The 21,424-nt window shown below is 40.5% G+C and overlaps 1 protein-coding gene across 1 annotated transcript in view; it reads left to right on the top strand.

The window, feature by feature from the left end:
• LOC118793060 (leucine-rich repeat and immunoglobulin-like domain-containing nogo receptor-interacting protein 2) overlaps nt 1–21,424 on the top strand; it is a 372,915-nt gene that overhangs the window by 147,606 nt on the left and 203,885 nt on the right. The gene's annotated exons all lie outside the window — the stretch shown is intronic.

Below are 21,424 nucleotides of genomic sequence, written 5' to 3'. Positions count from 1 at the left end.
ACTCAAATGCAGTATGCATTCACGCACCACTGCCTCCGAGTGCTTCCAGTGTTGTTTTAAAAATACAGACTGTAGAAACTTCCAAATGATCAACTCGTTATGAACTCCTGAAGCTGCTGAATAACAAACTGATCATTTGAATCAGCTGTGTTGGAGCAGGGAGAGATCTAAAACATGCAGGACATGTGGCTCTCCAGGAGAGGGTTGGCCACCCCTGCACTATACTTATCACTATTACTTAGCTACAGTTTAGCTAGCTACTAACCAGATAATAAACTACTAACCAACGTTATTAATCATCTTAAGAGACAAGTTTTGGCAGTATAACTATAGCTAACTATCTCTTTAACGATCATTGGACTTAAAATAGCATGTATTTGGAGGTATCCGCAATGTCAACGAAACAGTGGAAAGCAATTCACAGGCATGCAGAAAAGAGTAGGAGGCAGATGTTTGTATTCTTCGGGTTTCGCGCCAGTCGCGTGATAGAAAGACAGAAACGTCATCAACATGTCCATTTGCTCGGGGTGAATTCTCTGGAACGTTGCCTGCTCTATTCACACATGGGCTCACTCTGACATGAGATGGACTTTGTACTAGGGAGCTGGCAGAACGAAGTCTGTCACACGTCCGGTCCGACTGATTCAGACATTTGCGTTCTCACATACAGCTCCTCCAGGTAAGGGCCGGATACATTCCGGCGTCCAGTGCATATCTGAAAGGGCTTTAGTAAATCATATCTGATCTATACAGGTTATGCACGTGACATCACAGTAGGCGGAGTCATGCGGGTTACACCCACTGAGTGGCAGCGTTCAGCTTGAATGCCGCAAAAACACAAAAAACACATCTAAAATGGGAAATCTGTTGTGCAATTGACTATCTGATTGATCTTTTTGCAGACTGCCGAAAGCTAAAGAAAAGAGAAGCAAATGGATTGCTGCAATTTGTAGGCACCGAAACGTGTAGCTTACATCTTTCCGAATAAAAGTTGTATCCATTAGTGTCCTCGCAACTTTAATTTCACCAACAAATCCCGCCTTGAAGTAGGTACGACCAAGCTTTTGTGCTTAACGTGAAACGGCTTAACATGGCTTAACGTTCCAAAAATAGCGTCCAACGATCACCAAATTTGTCTAACATCTCACATGTCATAAACACCATCTCCTATCAAAAAAAACAAAACTAAAATCTAAGGAATATGGTAGTTAGGCTGACGTTAAGTTAAGCGCTGTCCTCTCAGTTTTGCTTTTTTGTTAGTTGATCGCTGATTGGAAAATTAAGCTACGAAGCGTTTTCCTCATAATAAGCGTCAATGGAGAGTTTAGCTTTTTTGATAGGAGATAGTGTTTATGACATGTGAGATGTCAGACAAAGCTGGTGATCATTGGTGATCGCTGTTTTGGGACATTAAGCCACGTTAAGCTTTTTCCTTATAATGGACGTCATTGGAGAGAAGAACGCTTAGTGTGAGATAACGACCATACTCCTAGGATTTCAGTTTTGGCAGGAGGAAGTGCTTCTGACAAAAGATGTCCAAGAGAAATTTGGTGATCATTGATTGCAGTTTTGGAACATTAAGCCACGTTAAGTGTTTTAGAATGTCCCGGCTTTTGTATGCCTTCAGGCTTTGCTTTGTGTATTTCCCTGGCGTCCAGGTACATATAAATGTCAGGAAACCTGATTCCTGGCCACATGTCAATGTCCATGGACTACTGGTTCTTTGGTAAATTGTAAGGATCACTGTTGAGTCCAACTGCCTTTAATTTAAGCAGATAATCATTTGTTTTGCTCCTGGTTTCGCAGTTTCCCCTACTAAAGGCAGCCATGGTGCAGGATGTTTTGCCACTCAGTCCGACTGAGGGGGCGTATTCTGGCGGAAAAGTGACGTCAGTGCATAACCTCTATTGCCTGTGATTGGGCCCGGGGTGGAACTTCTGATCTGACAGCCGGGGAGGGGGGGGCTAGCGTGGTGCCAACAGTGGTTCCTGTTCTCCATGTGAGTGTGTCTGTGTGTTTATATACGTGTGTGTGCGCGCGCATGTGTGTGCCTGTGTGTGTGTGTGAGTATGTGCATGTGTGTTAGTGCACTGCATATATGTGTGTGTCTGTGTGTGTGTTTATGACCTCAGAACACATGACGCATCAGCTTTTTCTGCATGACACAGTAGTGGGAGGCTTTGTTTCCTGAGCCACGTTGGGTTCTACATGAATTGGTGTGGCTGGCAGTTGAGCTTGCAGGTCAGATGTGCTCCTAATAGGCCTGATGATGACCTTGAGATGTTATTTCCTCCTTGCAGGGCAGCAATGTGCTGTGCTAGCTGTGCTAGCAAATCTGTCATTTGAATTACTTTTCAACTGATTCAGCTCACCAGTCCATTTCATAATATTATACTTACCTCATCTGCCCTTGTTGTCTCATTACCATCACTGTCACCTGTTTTGTGACAAACATCTGGTTTCCAATAAGACATGTCTTATAGCAGAACCCTGGGCTATGGCTTACTATATCTGGCTTCCTGTGTACTGACGATAGCTCTCCCAGGACCTCATTAAGTTACTGCTCCCATCAACAAATGATCTCCCCTTGCTGTAGAACCCTTTTGCAGCCTCCTAAAATCTATAATAATGGATTATACAGTTATGTAGGTGGGTGGAAAACCACAATTGTATAGGTTGTATAGGCAAGTTGTATAGCAAGCAAAGTATGCTTCTGTCAATGCCAGCCTCCTTCAGCAAGTGGAGAACTGTGGGGTAATTAAGCCTTAATTTATCCCAGCAGCAATACACTTTGCTAATCTCAGTAGGAGTCAAATACTGTAGTAAATACTGGAGTAACTGTAACTTTTATTTCTAGCACTTGCAGTGGAGTTTGGAGAGTTTGGTTAATATATAAAAATAATAATAATAGAAAACCTGTTTAAAACATTGTTTGAAAGCTACTGTAGATTTCTGAAAGGATACAGTGAATTTGAAATGGATTTGGGAAAAAGTCAAGAGATGGTTTATGTAGCTCTGAAGTCACACAGTCAGAGAAAAACTGAAATGTCAAACATTTGTGTCATCGAACCAAACCAACTGATTCAGTCTGAGTGGCATGGGGTTCATTATTTCTGGTACTGTTGTATGACCACTTGGGCAACAATACATAACCTTTTTCCCAGGTAACAAAAACATAAACCCAGGCATTACATTTCATTTAATTTGCTATAACTTTTTTTTCACAGACAACTCTTTTACAGACAGCTCTATCTTTGGTATTAGTCTATATGGAATTATATAAAACAAACCAGCAAGTAGTAGATAATAAACTATTATCACAGATAATGGCCCAAAATAGAATGATACCAGGCAGAGAAAGAAGGTGAGAGGACTTAAAGGAATCGGTATAGGCATGTCACACAGGATAAACACAGGAAACATCTTCACTGCAGATCATACATAAATGAAAGCAAGAGTAAGTGACATGAAGAACAGAAAAAATAGTAACGAAACAAGGGAACTGGAACAAAATAAGATATGAATTATAAAACTTGTGCTGCTAGTAGAATCTAGTAGAATGTGGTGACCAGAAGGGACAGTTACCACAGCCTGCAGGCCAGTCTTTGAAATCAGATCAAAGGAAATGAAAGCCTCAGTGGCTCACCTCACCACAGGCTCACCAGACAAAACAACAAATACAAATACTATATCCAGCTCTACTTCTCTTTCATCTTGTTTATTTTCCCCATCTCTCTCTCCTCCCGCTCTTCACCCCTTCATCTCTTTCATCACCCTTTCATCTCTCATCACTCCCTCGCTCTCATCACTCTGGTGTCTCCCTCTCTTCACTCTCTTATTATCCTTTCATCTCTCTCACCACTCTTTAACCTCTTTTTCACTCTTTCAACACTCATCACTCTTTCATCTGTCTTTTCAACCTTTCATCTCTCCTTCTCTCTCATCAGTGTCACATGGCTCTCCCTCTCTCTTGTGTACCATATTAGCAACCACTATCTTACAGGAGTACCAGAGAATGCTGGCTTGCTTGCACCACTGTATGCTGTAAAAGCGTACTGTTTTGCACTGTTTTATGTTATGGTACCTTTGAGACACTAACTGACCCATTCTTTTGCTGTGTTTATTTAAACATTTAGATGTACTGTATCATAGGATAATAAATTATCTGGATTTGGAGCTTTCAATTAAGAAGAAAGAGGTCAGAAAAGGAAAAGGAATAGGACAAAATAGAGATACAGACATTCACAGACTCTAGAATGATGTAAAGAGAAGTTAATTCAATTTGATTTTATGTTGTTTCTCCTGCCTTATGGAGTCATTAGCTGAAATTGTTCCCAAATTTATAAACCATAGCCCAGTGTTGTGCATGAATGCATTAAAATAGCGCGTTCATTGAAGGTGCTCATTTTTTTGGTGAACTTGAACATATCCGTTTGCAACTAAAGAATGTGAACATGAGCTCGTTCAGGTTTGCGCGAGTTTCGGTATCCTTGGGTGTGTTAAAGTCAGAGGTGGACACCCCGGCTTCAACTCTTCATCCAGGTAGAAGAGCTAATTAGTGAAATCACCTTGTTTAGTGAATGGCTAAAACAAATACGTGGCAGGACGTTTACTTTCTGAAGCCGGGCTGTCCACCTCTGGTTAAAGTTACTGCTGGATGAGTTCCTGGGTCCCCCCTGCACCCTGCATTGTGCCTCCACACATTTTCCATCTTTTCCTGCTCTACCTACCTGAATGAACTCATCAGTGGCACTTTTGATTAGCTGAGCACACCTGATTTAATCAAGTCACAGGGATAGATAGAAGATATGCAGGACAGGGAGGCTCCAGGAGTAGGATTGAGAAACACTGTATTAGTGCAACTCATCAGATAGACAGCTTGACAGCTAGCAACCAACTGCCCATATCCCGCGTAACAATCAATGCGCATGTAGATGTACACATAAAATAGTCCCTGGAGCAGCTCATTTACAAAAAGGGAGGAAATGAACTGCAACTGTGAACTTGTTCAAAATTCAAAATTGTGAACCATGAACGTGAACTTGTTCATTTTAATCTGTGTGAACTGAACTTTGAGCTAGCTCTTGTGAAGTTTGAACTTGCACAACACTGTTATTGCTCTGCTCTTTACACAGAGGCCAAAATGGTAAATAATAATTACAAGAAATGTCCATGATAAATAGCTCTATTAAGTCTCTGCCAGTAATGATCACTTAATTTCAACATCAATGTTTCATTTTCAATGTTTAATACATAGAGTTGGGACTGATCCGATCTAATATCGGTATCGGGTGCTGATACTGACGTAATTCACTCATCGGATATCGGACTGACGTTACGATCCACGTACCATCCAGATTCCATAGTCTGATGTTTTTATGAATTATTAATATGTAGCCTAATAATGCAATTTTAAGCCCAAAGCCAAAATGTTGCAGCACAAATTAATTAATTAGTAATTAATCCCTGGATTTTCTGCATATTATTTTTTGTGTCCCAGAATTCTATGAGTTAGACGTAGGCTACAGGTGGAGCGTTGGACCATTAGCCTGCAACTGACTGAACTAGTAAGGTTAACAGTTGGCTATCAACACAACTAGTTTGTCCGTAGATATTTTAGTCCCGAAACACAGAAAAGCAAGACAGCAACTTGCAATGCGTGTAAAGCCAACATTCCGAGAGGTGGAAGTTGTGCTGCATCGTATAATAGGCTACTAGGGCTGTACAAGACTCATAATTTTGTCAGTCCAATCGGATTTGGCTGTTCAATATGAAGATTCAACTATTCATTCCTTTTTTTCATATAGGCTATCTGGCAATCAGAAAATCCATTAGCATGAGTTTCAGTGATGATTTCGACCACACTTACATAGTCAAATGCAACAGAGTCATGAGAACATATTTTTGAGCATTTAACCCTTTCACGCGTACTGTCACACTGTGTGATTAGCCATTTAGCGTGTATGCTAAAACCAGTGCAATTAGAAAACTAGATTGGGAAAAATTCTGGCTAATTTTAGCTTTGAAGAAACAGCAATTTAACATTTAAAAATATAGCAAATGCTAACTGAAAACTATGAGAAGCTTAATAATGCTAACGAAAACGTAACAAACCATGTATCCTAACACCCGCGCTAGCACTACATAGCATAAAAAATAAGTTACGTGCAAAAGGGTTAAACTACAGTTAAAAATAAGTTGCTTTGGAATGCATTTAAATTTAATGCATTTTGTATATTTTTGGCTCTTTTAATAAGAACTGAAAAAAGTGGATTGGTGCATCTCTAGTTAGCAATTTAATGTTGTTAGGTTGACAGTAGGCTACCTTTTGCATTTCAATAATTTCAGCCTTCAGCTTCAAAATCAGAAAAAAAATGTTTGCGTGATGAAAAAACCACCTTTCCTTCAAACACGTTCTACCAAAGCAGAGATAACCTGCATATAGCAGACTTGGACTAAGTATTTGACTTGAATTGATAAAGTTATGGCTTCATGACAGTAGCATTTACAGGAAAAATCATGAAATGTATTACCTGCCAGTTAAAGTTAATGTCAAAGTGTATTGCAGTTCAGGCAAACACTGCAAGCAGAAGACTAAGTCATTATACGGTGTATGAAGCCTGCAGTATGAGCTACTTTCATCTCAATCTCAACTTAAAAAGCCCATGGACATAATTAGAAGCATTTTCTGTATGTATGTTGCAGTTATACAGTTATGTTTTGGCTACAAAATGATATCTGGATACAAAAGAGAGAGGGGGGTAAAATATTTCTACTTAGCAGACAGATGATTAATCTGTGACTGTAACAATGGAAGGAAGCAGCCATTTCTCTGTTTTGTTTGAAGACTTAGTGTGTATATTTTAAAAAATTCTCTTTTTAGTACACAGTTCCACATTTTATGTTACCTATTAGTCTCTGGCACTTTGTTTAGTCATGTGTCAACACTGCACCAGCATTGTGACACCTACTAAGAAGTTAATTATATCACCAGGCTCAAAATTTGACATCAAATTATTGCTTATATGTGGGTATATCATGGAACATACATGGATTAGCTCTAGCAAGCTGAGACCTGTAATCATATTGTGTACTTCAGTTAAGAGCATACAATTCTGTATACTGAATTGTGTGCTCTATATACAGTATAAGCTCTATACATACAATACTGTACAATTCTGCAAACAACCTTTCTAGGCAATTATGCAGGACCTATGTTTGTGAAAAAGGCACTGGTCTAAGATAGGTGCTACTGAACCTACTTTTCTAGCTGGCTGTAGCTATCTGGCCTTTCGCATGGGGCTGGCATGCTATGCTCAGGCTAACAGCTACACTCAGTCATGGCAGCCACAGCCTGCCAAAGCTGTGGCAGCTGTTCTGTATAATACTGAAGGAGGCAAAAGGCCCATGCCCACCTCAGTGCTTGTTATGAAATTTCAAACAGGGCTTGTGATGGTGGTAGTCTGCTATCTTACCACAATCACCAGCCCTGTTTGAAATTTCATCCACAACACTTTGGTATCTTGCAAACTAGAGTTTAACACAAAGCACAAAACACAACTCTGAGTAATGGGTATAAGGTTCATTTTAGGGCTGTGACGGTAATGATTTTTTCTTCCTGAGGTAATAAATCAACAAATTAAAAGCATGGCTTGCTAGCTAGTTATTACAATGTAAAAGGTAGATGACTAAATCATTAGCCAGATAATCTTTTACCAGTAAATTTTAACGGGCAAATTTTCCTATGTATTAGCTACCTGGGATTGTTGTTAAATACCATAGTAGTATTCCAAACACTGAGATAATCAGTGAACAATGACTGTTTGATTAGCAAAGCATAAATTCAGCTACTGCTAACCGATGGTTAAAATTTAGTTTCTAAAGCAAAAATAATTGGATATCTACATTTTACACTAATCCATGCTAAGCACAATAAGATAGACATACTACTATGGCTGGGTAGGAATGGCTTATGCTGCTTTAAAGCTGTATGTGTAGTGGCAGCTTAATTTTTTGGAAGAATGTATAAAAGGTAAGTTATCAGAAAAAAATAACTGTGTTTCATATGCCCTCTAAGTACAGCAAGTCACTCACAGGTCCTCAGCTCTCCTGCTCTCTTTAAACCACCATCTATTTCAGAAATGGGAATGGATGCTGATTTGCTGAATCAGGTGGTTAAGTGCTTGGCTGGAATGAAAGCCCCCGGGACCAGGATTGAGTAGCGCTTGCCTCCTATATTGTTTTAGAGAATCTGAAACATATGCTGATAGATACCTGTTTCCTGCTCAGTGATGAGGCTTATAGGGATTTTAGTGCATTCTAATGAAGCACAGACCTAAATATTGAGAGTGAGGGCACTGAGGATGCTGTTACCTCTCTAGAAAGAGTGAGTGTATGAGTGTATTGATTTGATGCACTTTGATATCCAAGAATAAGAAGTGTCTTAAGAAGTCAATTTTCTCGCAATATAAATCTTCCAGGGGTTTCTTCCAATCAGCTTTTACTGATTTTTTTTTTGGCACAATTTTTTGGGGATGTTGATGAATGGTCGCTTCATTGTTTCAGCTGACAGCTGTACCATCTGCATGCACTCCCTTACAAAAACAGCAATATTATTTTTTTAATTTGGAATGCCAATTTTTTTCTTCCATTTTGGAAAACCCAATTGTGCTGTAGAAGCCCTGTAGCTGCAACCCACACCAACAGTCTGCGAGGGTGAGACGAACACATGCCACATGCAGTGGTTGCTTCCATACACACTGCAGTCCCCATGCTAAGCTTCTGCAGACACAAACTGGAAGGGGACAGTTCATTCACAGCTTTATGCAGATAGACTGCAGTCACCCAACAGACCAGTGGGGGCTGCTGATGAGCTACGGGAGGCACAAGCTCCTTGCCAACCTACGCTTCCCTACTTATATCCCCAGCATTACAAAGCCAATTTGCACTGACACTGTGGGCTTGCAGTCACGGTCACCTAATGACGTGGCTGGGATGAAACCGGGGCATAAGCCTCAGCCTTGCACTTAAACATTAAGCGCTTTTATAGATTGAGTCACTCAGGAGCACCATCATTGTGACTTTTAATGTAAATATTACATTACATTACATTCATTTAGCAGATGCTTGCGCAAACGGTCATACCAGTGTGATTAGCCCTTTCGCGCGTACATTCAAACCAGTGTGATTCGAATACCAGATTGAAAAAATGCTAGCTCACATTAGCTTTGAGGAAACAGTGATTTCATGTCACAAAGTATAGCGAATACGGCAGTGAAAACTATGAGAAGCTTAAAAACGCTAATGAAAACATAAGGAACCATGTAACGTAACATTTGTGCTACATAGCATAAAATAAGTCACGTGTGAAAGGGTTAACCAGAGCAACTTCCAGCACAAAAGAACAGAAGCGTATCCAAGTTGAATGATACAGTGTCAGACCAGGCTAATAACGCTCCCAGACCAGTGAGTGTGAGCATAGCACAGGGACTGGACATAGACTGGGACAGTCAGTTTCACCGTGGTAGCAGAGGGTAGCGTCGTGGCAGATCATGTGGTTTGAAGACCAATCATAGGTATGAGGGGGCTGTCCCATACATTATCCTCTAGGGAAGTAACGGTACAGTGGGCCCACAGTTCGGTATGTATCGCAGTTTTCGTGTTTGCTATATTTTTTAACATTAAATCGCTGTTCCCACAAAGATAAAATTAGCTAGAATTCTTCCAATCTAGTGTTCTAATCGCACTAGAGATGAAATGGTATAAAAAGTTATACCATTGAAAAATCTCCAGAGCGCTATCACTGCCTTCCCCCATGTTTTCACTGACGCAATACAAACCCACACTGCATGCTGCCCCTGCACACCTGCGTCTGGGAGACTTGTTAACTTTGGTTGATGCTAGGCAGTATTTAAAATGAGTTTTTCAAAGCGCGGTAATCAACTACGGTTTTAATGATTAAAATTTGAAACTGTAATACTAACCGTCGGGAATTTTACCGGCAACTGTTTCATCCCTAAATCGCACCGGTTTTAGAATACGTGCTAAACGGCAAATCACACCGGTGTGACCGTACGTGAGAATGTGTTTTTAGTTTCCCCTCTCTTCTCCAGCTCATATTTGCATACAGAGCGCTGATAGGCTCCAGGGAAATTCTGACAGGCTCCAAAGATGTTCTGTGGATCTGAATGTACAACGTGCGTGTAGTCTGCAGCGCAATAAGCAAGTTTTGGAAATTATAGGAAAATGACAGGCATATCGTATTACCGCGGTTCACGTGTGCGTATGGAACCGTAGGGGGTGTACCGAAAGATTCGACAAGATACCTTGTACCGTTGCATCCATATTGTCCTCTGTGCTAGCACAAATAACTGGAAGCCAATGAAGTGAGGTGAGGAGGGGTGAAACTTGACTATGTTTAGGGATATTGTAGACAGGTTTTGCAGCTGCATTCTGGATTAGATGTAGGAATTTGATGGCACAGGCAGGAAGACAAGCAAAGAGGGATTTACAGTAGTCCACACGTGAGAGGACCAGGGCCTGAACTACGAGTTGTGTAGAATACACAGTGAGGTAGGGATGGAATGTTGTATAAAAAGAATCTGCACATCTGACTCGCCACTGAAACTGAGAGGAGGTCAGTTGGCTATCAAGCATTACACCAAGGCATTTGACAGTGCTATTAGTGAAAAGGCCTGTAAAGTGTAGGCTGAGGGAGAGGTCTTGATATGGGGAGGACCTGGATGTGTAAAGCATCTCATTCTTAGCCAGGTTAATTTTTAGGTGGTGGTCCACCATCCACTGTGAAATATCCTTTAGGCAAGCTGAGATGCATACAGAGACTTGTGTGTCAGATGGTGGAAAAGACATGAAAAGTTGAGCATCATCCGCATAGAAGTGGTGTGAAAAGTCATGATTGTATTACAATAACCAATAATTGTACTTTCTGTAAATGTAAACTGATGGACATATCATAATATCTAGTGTAATAATTGTGTACTTTAAATATTTCTTCTAGGATGTACGCAAAAAATGCACCATCAATAGCATTAGCTATTGTTTTAGAATTAATTTTTGCAAACCATATATTTTGACAAACATTAAAAAGCAATTTCATTACATTTCATTAGAAACTGCACTGTAATGTAAAATGTGATGTAAAAAAATGTTTCAAGGAATGAGAACCTTCTGCTGTCATACCAGTGATCCACAAAGCTAGTGTTTTTAAAGCAAAAAGGTCTTTACACATACAGCGCAATTTGTCATTACGTTTTTTTTGTGCAACAATATATTTTTTCGAACGTCTATCCTGTAAATGAACACTTTTACATCAAAGACGAATGTTTGTGTGCAAAAAAGCGACGTTTAGTTTTTTCGTAACAGGCTCGATTTTTCTAACATTTCGTCCGCAAAATGAACGCATTCAACCAATCAGAGCGTAGGTTGTGGAAACGTCACACTGCTGCAGGCATGGCAGAGTCTCTTATTCGTTTTTTGTCTCAAAATGCAGCGCTGTTTGACAAGGGCAACAAAAATGATAACGATAACGACTTTAAAGACAATGTCTGAAAAAAATAGAAGATGTGGTTGCCTCATGTAAAGTTAGGTCATTAGTTTAAATGAAAGCCTGTGTTGTTTCCTACATACTGATGTCTTCTGAAGGTAGAACACTCACTGACCCGTTTTAAATGGCACAGGGTCACATGGGTCAGCTCCACAAGCAGAAACACCTGCTCTCACATGCCACCAGCCTGCTGTGGATGGAGTGAAGACAGTTGGCAGTCACCATCAGGCTTTTAAAATGCTTTTCCCTTTGATGCCATGTTAGCAGTTGCATGCTAGACTCGTCTCAATGCAACACCCTGTCTGTTCTCTGTACTCCAGATGAGCGCCTTGTCGACCAAACCACTCAGAACACCCATCTTTGATGGTGGCAGGGTATTGGGATGGTAACTTCGATGGTAACAGTGTAACTTTGAGATGTTAATATAACCATTTTGGAAAGACAGTGCAGAGTGACAGCAACAGCCCCAAAGCTGTATTCGTTCCAGAACACTGCCATGAAGCATTTTTTCCATGTGTCCCCTGCTACAAATGTATGTTTCACTCTTTGTATCCCTTGGTGCTGCCATAATGTTGTGGGGTAAGTGCTTGTACTAGGGCTGTCGCGATAATCGCAATATTGCAATACGGTAATCGCGGTATTGACAAGCCAACCACAGGGGATGACAAGCAACTGCACAATCGCATGCGCACACAAGAAACCATTTTGGTTGAGCAAAAAAAAAAAATTAAAATAGTTTCTGGCGCGCACATGGGCTTGCCATCCCCTGCGCAGGAGAAACTTCGATAATTTTTTTTTTCTCATGTCCCCTAATTTTTTTTTTGCTCATGTCCCTTTAGGGGCTCCGTACATTTGCACTTAAAAGATTTCACCTAAACAATGTGCTTTATTTATTTTCGTTTGACAATTTATATCTAGCCTAGGCTATAGGCTAGACTTAATCCTTTTTTTTCCATTAAGGAGAAAGGGTGTGTAACCTACCTTGCTTTCTTATTGCGCCTCATTGCCCTGCTGTGTTCTGCATTTAACAATAAATAAGTACCGTAAAACTTCCAATAATAGCCGAGTCTCCAATAAACGCAGGTCTCTTATAATCGCCTGTATGTGCGACCCTTTCAGTGAAATGAAGTCGTTTTAGTGAATTCAATTTGCCGTATGCGTGTTCATCTGTTCATGAATTAGATTAAACAAACAAACAAAACAAGCTGTCTTTCGGATCATGGTAGCCTAAACTCACAGTGATACTGCTATTCTTATAGACTGTGCTCTCCCATGATAGGTTGCAATGACAATATTTAACTTACTTTATTAGTGATTCCTGTTTGAGTTGCTACCAAAGAGCACTGTATAATGTTTGTTAAGTAGGCTACTTTGGAAAAAAAAAACATGGTGAATTATCCTGGTCAGTTCAGCTACCAATAACTTGCAGAAGCCTGAGGGCTTTAGGTGAATTAAACACAGGACTCTTATTATTGCCGAGTCTCCAATAAATGCCGGTAAAGTTGTCTGGGCTCCGCCCCCCTAGCTGTGGTGTTTTTGTTTTTCCCTGTCCATGTGCTTTTTGTTTTTCCTCGTGTTCCAGCCCCGCCCCGCTCCCGCCTGGTCCCCGCCCACCTGATTGCCCCATTACCTTCACCTGCCTGCCTGCCCACCTGCATCCCATCTCCTCATCAGCCCAGCCCTTTTTCTACCCTGCTTGTTCCTGTCTTGCTTGCCAGTTCGTCTCAGCGTTTTCGTACCTGATTCATTCCCGCAGTTTTTTGGATTTCCGAATTCTCCGTGCCCGACTCTGCCTGCCCTTCGTCTTCGTTTTCTGCCTGCCGTTTTGTCCCATTGCCTGATCGTTTGCCTGCCCGGTTCCTGATCCTGCCTGCTTCTTTTATCGACCCTGTTTTTTGTCCACGGACTGCCTTCCGGTTTTCGACCCTGCCTGCTTTTGTTTCGCAACTTTCCTGCCGTCATTAATAAACCCGCCTGCAACCTGAAGCTCTCTTGGTCTGGGACTGAGTCCCTGCCTGAGCCCTTACAAAAGTTAAGTAATTAAAGCAAACAAATGCCTGCCGTTTATTGGAAGTTTTACGGTGTTTAACTTGTTTTGTGTCCTCTTTGACATTTAAAAAGCAACAATATACCTAATAATAGCCTAACAATAAAGCTTATAAAGCTAAACTTACACCACATATTGCGGTGTTGAGCCACCCTAAATCACCGCAGGGGAAATTCCTTCACCGTGACAGCCCTAGCTTCTACGTGTTGCTATCAGAGCTCATCAGTAGCAGGACTCATCCAGTCTCCTCTCTGCAACATTTGCCTGTGTTGAGAGGTTATGATTTCTCAGGCTCTGCTTTAACTCTAATGTGATTTAAGGCTGAGGGTCTTTGTGATGTCTGCCCTGATAAAACTGTTAGTAGTGTCAGAAAGTAACATGTACATCTCTGACAGACAGCAGATGGTGTGTGTTAGAGCAATGATGAGTCCAGGTGAAACACACACACACACACAAATTGATTAGGACATGAGCCTTCAGATCTCTTGAGGTGTGAGGGCAGATGGGGTTACTCTGTAGAACAAAGGTGGTAGTCCCAGTGAACTGGGTGTTCAGGTCCAAATTATGGAAGGGGTTGACTCATGGTTGTGGATGGATCCTTGGTGTGCAGGTCGAGGAGAAGTGGTGGGTGGGTCCAGGGAGCTGGGTGTAGAGGTGCTCCTAAGGTAGGAGGTGACACCTGCAGGCAGCAGTTACTACACAGCAGGCTGTAAGAGCTCCTGTGCAACCATGCCCTGTGACTCACACAATAAATATTCATTCAGTTCTCAAAAAAAAAACACACATACATGGACAGGCAAAATACATTCAGGCCTATTTCACCTCAATTTGCCAAATGTGGGTGCTTCACAGAAGAACTTAACAGAAGATGAACTTGATTATGGAAATACTGTGAGTAGTGTGGGCTTACAAAATCAGTGTGTGAGTGTGTCTAAGTGTATTGTTCTTCATTTCAACATGTATTTACATGATCTTTTTTATGTTTTCTGAATCATGGAGAAAGTATTTTGAGTATTTTGACAATACAAAATGACTATCTTGTTACAAATTACAGTTGAATTTTTTCCGCCCTGTCAAATACAAATTACAAAATACTCAAAAGTAATTGAAATATGTATTTCAAATACAGGTAACAGAAATACTGTCCATCTCTGAGAACAGCTGTCTGAAAATGGTCTGTGCATGACAGTAAAAAAGTATCAATTTTTCCATAATACTTCTAGAAGTAGAAATGAAACGGTATGAAAATTTAATATCACGATTATAGTGACCAAAATCATCACAGTTATCAGTATTATCGAGGTATTGTTAAAATGTGCTGAAAATGTTCAAGAAGTACTGATACACAAACTAAAATCATTTCACTAAGTTTTGTATTGAAAACCACAAATAAAGTTAGCAGCACCATGCACTTTTTGTTTGCATAAACATTAAAATAATAACATAGCTAATGAATTAACGTACAATAGTCTACCAGGTCTTTTATAGATGACATTACTTTCTCAGGCTACAAAAACACTCAAACACAAAAAAATAAAGTGCAGATACATGTTTTAAAATGCAAGAGTTAAGCTACCTGGTCCAAAATTCCCGTGCATGGCTCCAGTTGCTTAAATGAGCTTGTAAGGAAGACGTGAATTTCCAAGTGAGGACACTAAGGATGCGTTATTCATCGCAAATCAAGCGCAAAAGGGAAAAGTCGAGTCTGCTTGTGCATGTTGTTTTCTAAAAGTGTTGGTATAATATAGGAATAGGGTAATTTGTAGGTCATTTCGGAATATCATGATAATGCTGAAGAGGGCAAATTAAACAGCAGTGTTTTCCAATGTTCAGTTCCCCCTGACAGCAAAGTAGGCTAATTGACTGAAGACTTTGTAAGAGTTCAACTATTTACTGAACTGCAGACAAATACAAATGATGCTGTCATATCACAGTTACGCTGGAAAATCCATACAAAAGAAGGAAATAAACTGGTCTAAACAGTGTTCTGTTTCAAGAATATGCAAATACAAACGTACACGGAATTCATTCTTAATAGCAAATTAGACGGCTGAAAAATCTCCGGAGGGCTGTCACTGCCTTCTGCCATGTTTTCACTGACACAAAACAAACTCACATTGCATGCTGCACCTGCGTGCCTGCGTCTGGAAGACTGTTGCTAACTTTGGTTGATGCTGGACAGTACTTAATGTGAGTTTTTCAAACCATGCTTTTAATGATAATTAAAATTTGAAAAAGTAATACTAACCGGAATTTTACCATGGTTACCCATGAAACCTGAACAATATTAGGCTCTCACCTTTTTTATTTGATTGGGAGCAATATATACACTTGATTAAACCATTAAAATGACATCTGTCAACCTCATTTCTTGTAATTTAGTGAAGAATCTGTGCTATTGAAGTTATGGATCCGACACTTTAATTAAGTCTGGGATGTAAATGATAATGACCCAAGCTTGCAGAGCAGTTGTTGGAGAGTATGCAGTGCCGTGGATGATGGAAATTGATGGATTTCCTGTGCTCCAAGTGTCAACGCTATAAAGAAGTCTTCCCGAGAACTTTGGTGAGATTTACAGAACTCCACCCACCTGTTGTCTGGTGCTAAATCTGTGCTGAATAAGAGGCCTCAGGGGCACAGGTGTTTGTGGCACTACTGGGTTTTTGTTTTTGTGGAGTGTATACGCTCTCTTTCGGCTTAATTATAGAAGCTCAGCCACTGTATCTTTTTTTTTTTTAGAATGGTGTAATTGAAATAAAAAGCAAACAAGCTCATTAACTCACTGCACTTTTTCCCCTGAACAATCAGGGATTAAGATATGATGTAAAGATCCAGGCCAATTATTTGTCATTTGGAAATATAATTAAAAGATATGAGATAAACATGTTCATAATAATGAAATGATAAATAAATAAAGACAGGATTTTTTTTTTTGGAATTCATTTTGGAAGGCACAGCTGCAGAGGGAATTAGCTCCTTGCATTTGAAATGTGCGTGACGGTAGAGATGTGCTGGAGGTGGGCGGGCTCAGAGCTCCGGCAGCTCATTTAATATTCCCTTGAAGAATACTGCCTATCACATTTAGAGAGTGTTTTTTTTTCCAAGGGAGAGAACGCATTGAAGTCTTATTCTCATTCAGTTGAATGCACTGGCAAAACTGTTTAAAGCAGACTTTGCACTGCCATAGAATGCTAATTTCTCTGTGGAAGGCCAGATATGTGCCTGAAGCACAGTGGAAGGCTGGGTAATCTGCAGGGCGTTAAAAAGCCATGTGTCCACAAATGAAAACACTAATGCTTTTCCAACGCGCAGGTATTCTAAAGCCAGCCACTATCACACTAATTAGTGAAGCTCTCCCCTCGATACATCCCAGCTCTACAGTTGTTATTGACTCTGGCGTATGTGTGATCTGTCTGTCTCTCTCCTGCTCCGTTCTCTGTGTATCTTGAGTAATGGCTTGCAGCAATAGCAGTGGAGCACTGCTAATCAGAGCACAGTGGCTACATTTTTTTTCTTCAAGCAGAATTATTCATGCTTGTGGAATTTTTTTACACCAGCCATTGATCCAGTACTCCAAGTACTTTCACCCCAAACTGCTGTATTTAGGTTTCATATATCTGGTATATTGTCTAAGCAGATTATGTTTTGAATGTGCCTTTGCTGATTTGATTAATTTGGTTTTGTTATCTGTTGTGAGCAGTCGACAGTGCTAACATGATGGTATAAGGGACAGGCAACTGGACATCTCAACAGTAATGACAGGGCCCACGTCATTTCTGCATTTTTTTTTTTAATAAGGAATGCCTTATTGATGAGATCTTTTACCTGCCTGGTATCTCTTTGACAAACTTGTTATCAATGGTGGCCAGTTGAACATTTACATTACATTTACATTTATTCATTTGGCAGAATAAATCCAAAGCAACTTACAAGTGATGTATGAATATATATGAACAATGCTTTTCCTTCTCATAACAGCCATTTAAAGGGCAAATTGAGTGGTTTGTGGAGTTTTGTTTGTTTTACATATAGACACTATTGTTGTTTGACTTTGGAACTGTTGACAGATAATTTAAAGAACACATCTCAGGGTGGCAGTAGGTGTACTGAATAAAGATTGTATGTTAAGCTGAAGCATAAGATACATATAATAGACACACCAGAATAGATGACAAGCCTATGATATTCTCGGCTGTGAGAAGTCATCACCATTGCCATTATTCACAACTGAAGGGGTTATTGACACAAAGCGTGTATTCTATAGCTGGTCTTTAAAGCAGTCCACTGGGCTGTGGTGCCACTTTGCAGCATTTAACAGTGCCATCTCAGTAATAACCACAGTGAAATAGAGGGGGCTACATGTAAGGGGACTCCCTGGTTAAGGAGTCCAGACCAGGTGAAATGTCAGTAGTTACTGCCCAGTTACTGGTACTGCATGGTGTCATTAACCTGTTAGCATTGAGTTGAGGTACTGTACAATATACCAGCTCTATCAGCAGCGTGATAATGGTACCACTCGCTAGCGTTGGGGTAATGGCCCTGTGCGATGTCACCTCCTTGCTAGGACTGTAGGAGTGGTACTGCACAATGTCATGAGCCTGTTAGTGATAGTTATAATCTTTACAGTGGCATCAACTGTGAAACGTAGTGAACCGCAGCACTTTCTTGTTTATAAATAATTACTGCTGATCCATTATCAACCAACAGCTGAAACTCTAGAGTTCTTGATGCCAGGATAATCGCCACACGTGTTCACACCTGTTTTCAAAACACAACCAAAAAAGTCTTGCATAACAACTGCCGAGTGTGATAAATTTCTACCAATATCTAATATCCGTTCATAAATATGAAATGATTTTTCAATTGAAAATGCACTCAGTGGTGGGTTTCTCATATACCTACTCCTGGAACTCAGAGTGGAAAAGAAAAAAAATGTCTGACATGCATTTGAGTCTTTGATATTGATATTTGATATTGCTGAAGACCCTGGAGATCTGCATGGACTAGGGGTAAGAGGTCCTGGCCCTGCATAGACATGAACTGATTATCCTATGATAATGCACTCACCACTCGCTTTTTGGAAATTCTCTTTAACCCTCCTGTTATGTTTGGGGTCAATTTGACCCCATTCAATGTTTAACGTCTCTAAATAAATGCTCAACATCATTTTTTTTGCTTCATATTTAATGACTTTTCCTAATTTAATAGGGACAACTGGGTAAACACAAAATTAACATGATGATATGTTTTTAATGCCCTGTACTCATGTTGTACGCATTGGTGTTGTTCGGGGTCAATTTGACCCCAGGGTGTTTTAGCTGTTTAAAACATATAAGAAATATCAACATTTTACACACATTTGTTTTGCTTGTTTTGGATGATATTGAGGACACTGCAACATACAATTTTATAATATAATTTTATAAAGTAATATAAGACTTCCCTCTGTTTTAGGGCCATAACCTATCATAATAATGCCTGTAGTAGTGCGAGAACCACGGACAATTCACATGACATGAGGGAGGGGAAAACATAATTTCCATGAGAATTTTGATATTTCCTGTGCTGTGAGGGAGGGGAACTATGGTTCCCACACCTGTGTCTGCGCATGACAGTAGGGGAGGAGCAAACATACAAAAGCTTGCACAGCATCCTTCAAAGCCATTCCTCTTGGTGCTCTGTGTGCTCTCTCTCTCTATTGAAAATGAACTCTAAGCAAAAGTTTTCTGCCAATGAGGTTTTGCCACAGCTGTTTGCCAGTGAGAGTGACATAGAGGAGACTGTATATGACACAGAGGATAATGTTGAGGAGGACCCTGATTATGAGGCATCCTCCTCTGATGAGAATGAGACTCTAAGTGTTGACCCTCCTGTTTCTCAACCACCAGAAGGCATGTTACCTTCAAAAAATGGAAAGTTATTATGGTCCCTCTCCCCACTTGAATGTCAGGGTAGACTTAGTGCTGCTAATGTTATCAGGATGGTTTCAGGCCCCACCAGATACGCTGTCAGCCATGCCCAAGACATAAAATCAGCTTTTGAGCTCTTGATAATCAATTGAAAAGAATATACTGGAGATGACAAACTTGGAGGGGAGGCGTGTGTATGGGGGCAGTTGGAAAGACTTGGATGTGACCCACTTGCAAGCCTATATTGGGTTGCTCATTTTGGCAGAAGTTTACAAGTCAAAAGGCAAAGCAACAGCAAGCCTTTGGAATGCTGGCACTGGAAGGGCAATATCTCCAGCAACTATGTCTCTACAGAAATTTCATCTTTTCTCCCGTGTCATACGCTTTGATGATAGAGAAACAAGGCAGGGCCTAAGAAAGCGTGATAAACTCGCAGCAATACGGGATGTATGGGACAAGTGGGTTCAGCGATTACCTTTTCTTTACAATCCAGGCCCCCACATGACTGTGGATGAATGTCTGAGTGCATTTCGTAATAACAAAAAATCTGTGCTTAGAAATAATATAAAGGCCTTAACATACCAAAAATACCTTTCTCTTCGATTTTAGGTTAATCAGTGAGATTTTATGGTGATTGTCATGTTTTTCCATAGTCGCATAATAGGTATTCTACATGTATAGGGGTGGGGGGGTGGGGGGTGGGGGGTTATTTAAAGCCTATTTACGTAGTCAACAAAGAAACATAAAGTACCTGACACATAAATTTGGGTAGCAGTTTTAATTTCCACCATTTTCTGGAGGTTTAAATTGCTGGGGTCAAATTGACCCCAAACATAACGGATGTTAGTAAATTTGAACATAACAGGAGGGTTAAGCTCTCTTGTTTTTTTTTAGCTGTAGAGGAAAAATGATTCTGATGTGTATTTGTGTTTGGTTCAGCTGAGGACCATCTATATGAACTTGGGGTAAGAGGCTGTGGATTACAGCATCCACTAACTAGATCAATAACAGAATTGTTCAGAAAGTTTTCAAGGAGGCTGTACTCCAAGCAAAGGACCATTCCTTAGATAAAGCACTGTAATTCAGAGTATCATTCCTCCCAAGACATACAGATTACCTGAAGGAGCTATAGAGCGGAGCTTCTTCCTTAATTGACTCCAATCAAATCAGCCTCCTTCGAGCTCCTGGCTATAATGGAAAGTGATAAACCAGGATCGGGGGCAGAGATTTTCTGAAGTTTCAGTACTTGGCAGATGGGTGAAAGTCTAGCAGTTATTTAGGCCTTCATCAGCAGATCCGCGTGTCCGCGGGTATCTGTAAATACCACCAGGAAATGGGAGCTCTGTGGGCACTGATAAATACACCGCCTAACAGCGAACAAAGTCACAGAAGGTAAATGAGTTGACATCATGCAGATTTTGGACACACATCTACAAGTTTCTGAGGTACAGCTTTATTTTCACTTTTTGAATGGCATATTTCGTTGGGATCAGTGGTTGTTAGAATAGCTAGTATTAGAATAACTTTGAGGTTGAGAAATTCAATCTTGTCAAATTTGCGCAACCTGACGTAGAACCACTTGGCAGCAAGGAGAATTGTGCTGGTCAAGCATATGCACGGTCTGGAAGAATGGAGGAACACAGTCGTGGGGCATCCACTTGTACTTTTCAAGATGCTTGACATGACCTAACAGAGCCAGTTTGTGAACATATCTGTAATCACTGTGGCTACTTAAATCAAGTGAACATTCTGTCCTATATGAAAGACAAAAACATGGCTACAGCTTGGAGTGTGGTTCCTAAGGCACTCGTTGTTTTGGAGCTGAACAAGGTGAGCATCAGTCATGCAATTACCCTGCTCTCACATACAGTCCAGCTCCTTAGAGAGTCCTGTGTTATTGCATGC

Source organism: Megalops cyprinoides, chromosome 18, assembly GCF_013368585.1.
Source record: "Megalops cyprinoides isolate fMegCyp1 chromosome 18, fMegCyp1.pri, whole genome shotgun sequence".
Lineage (NCBI taxonomy): Eukaryota > Metazoa > Chordata > Actinopteri > Elopiformes > Megalopidae > Megalops > Megalops cyprinoides.
The sequence above is the reverse complement of the archived record's forward strand: the minus strand, read 5'-3'. Positions and strand labels throughout refer to the sequence as shown.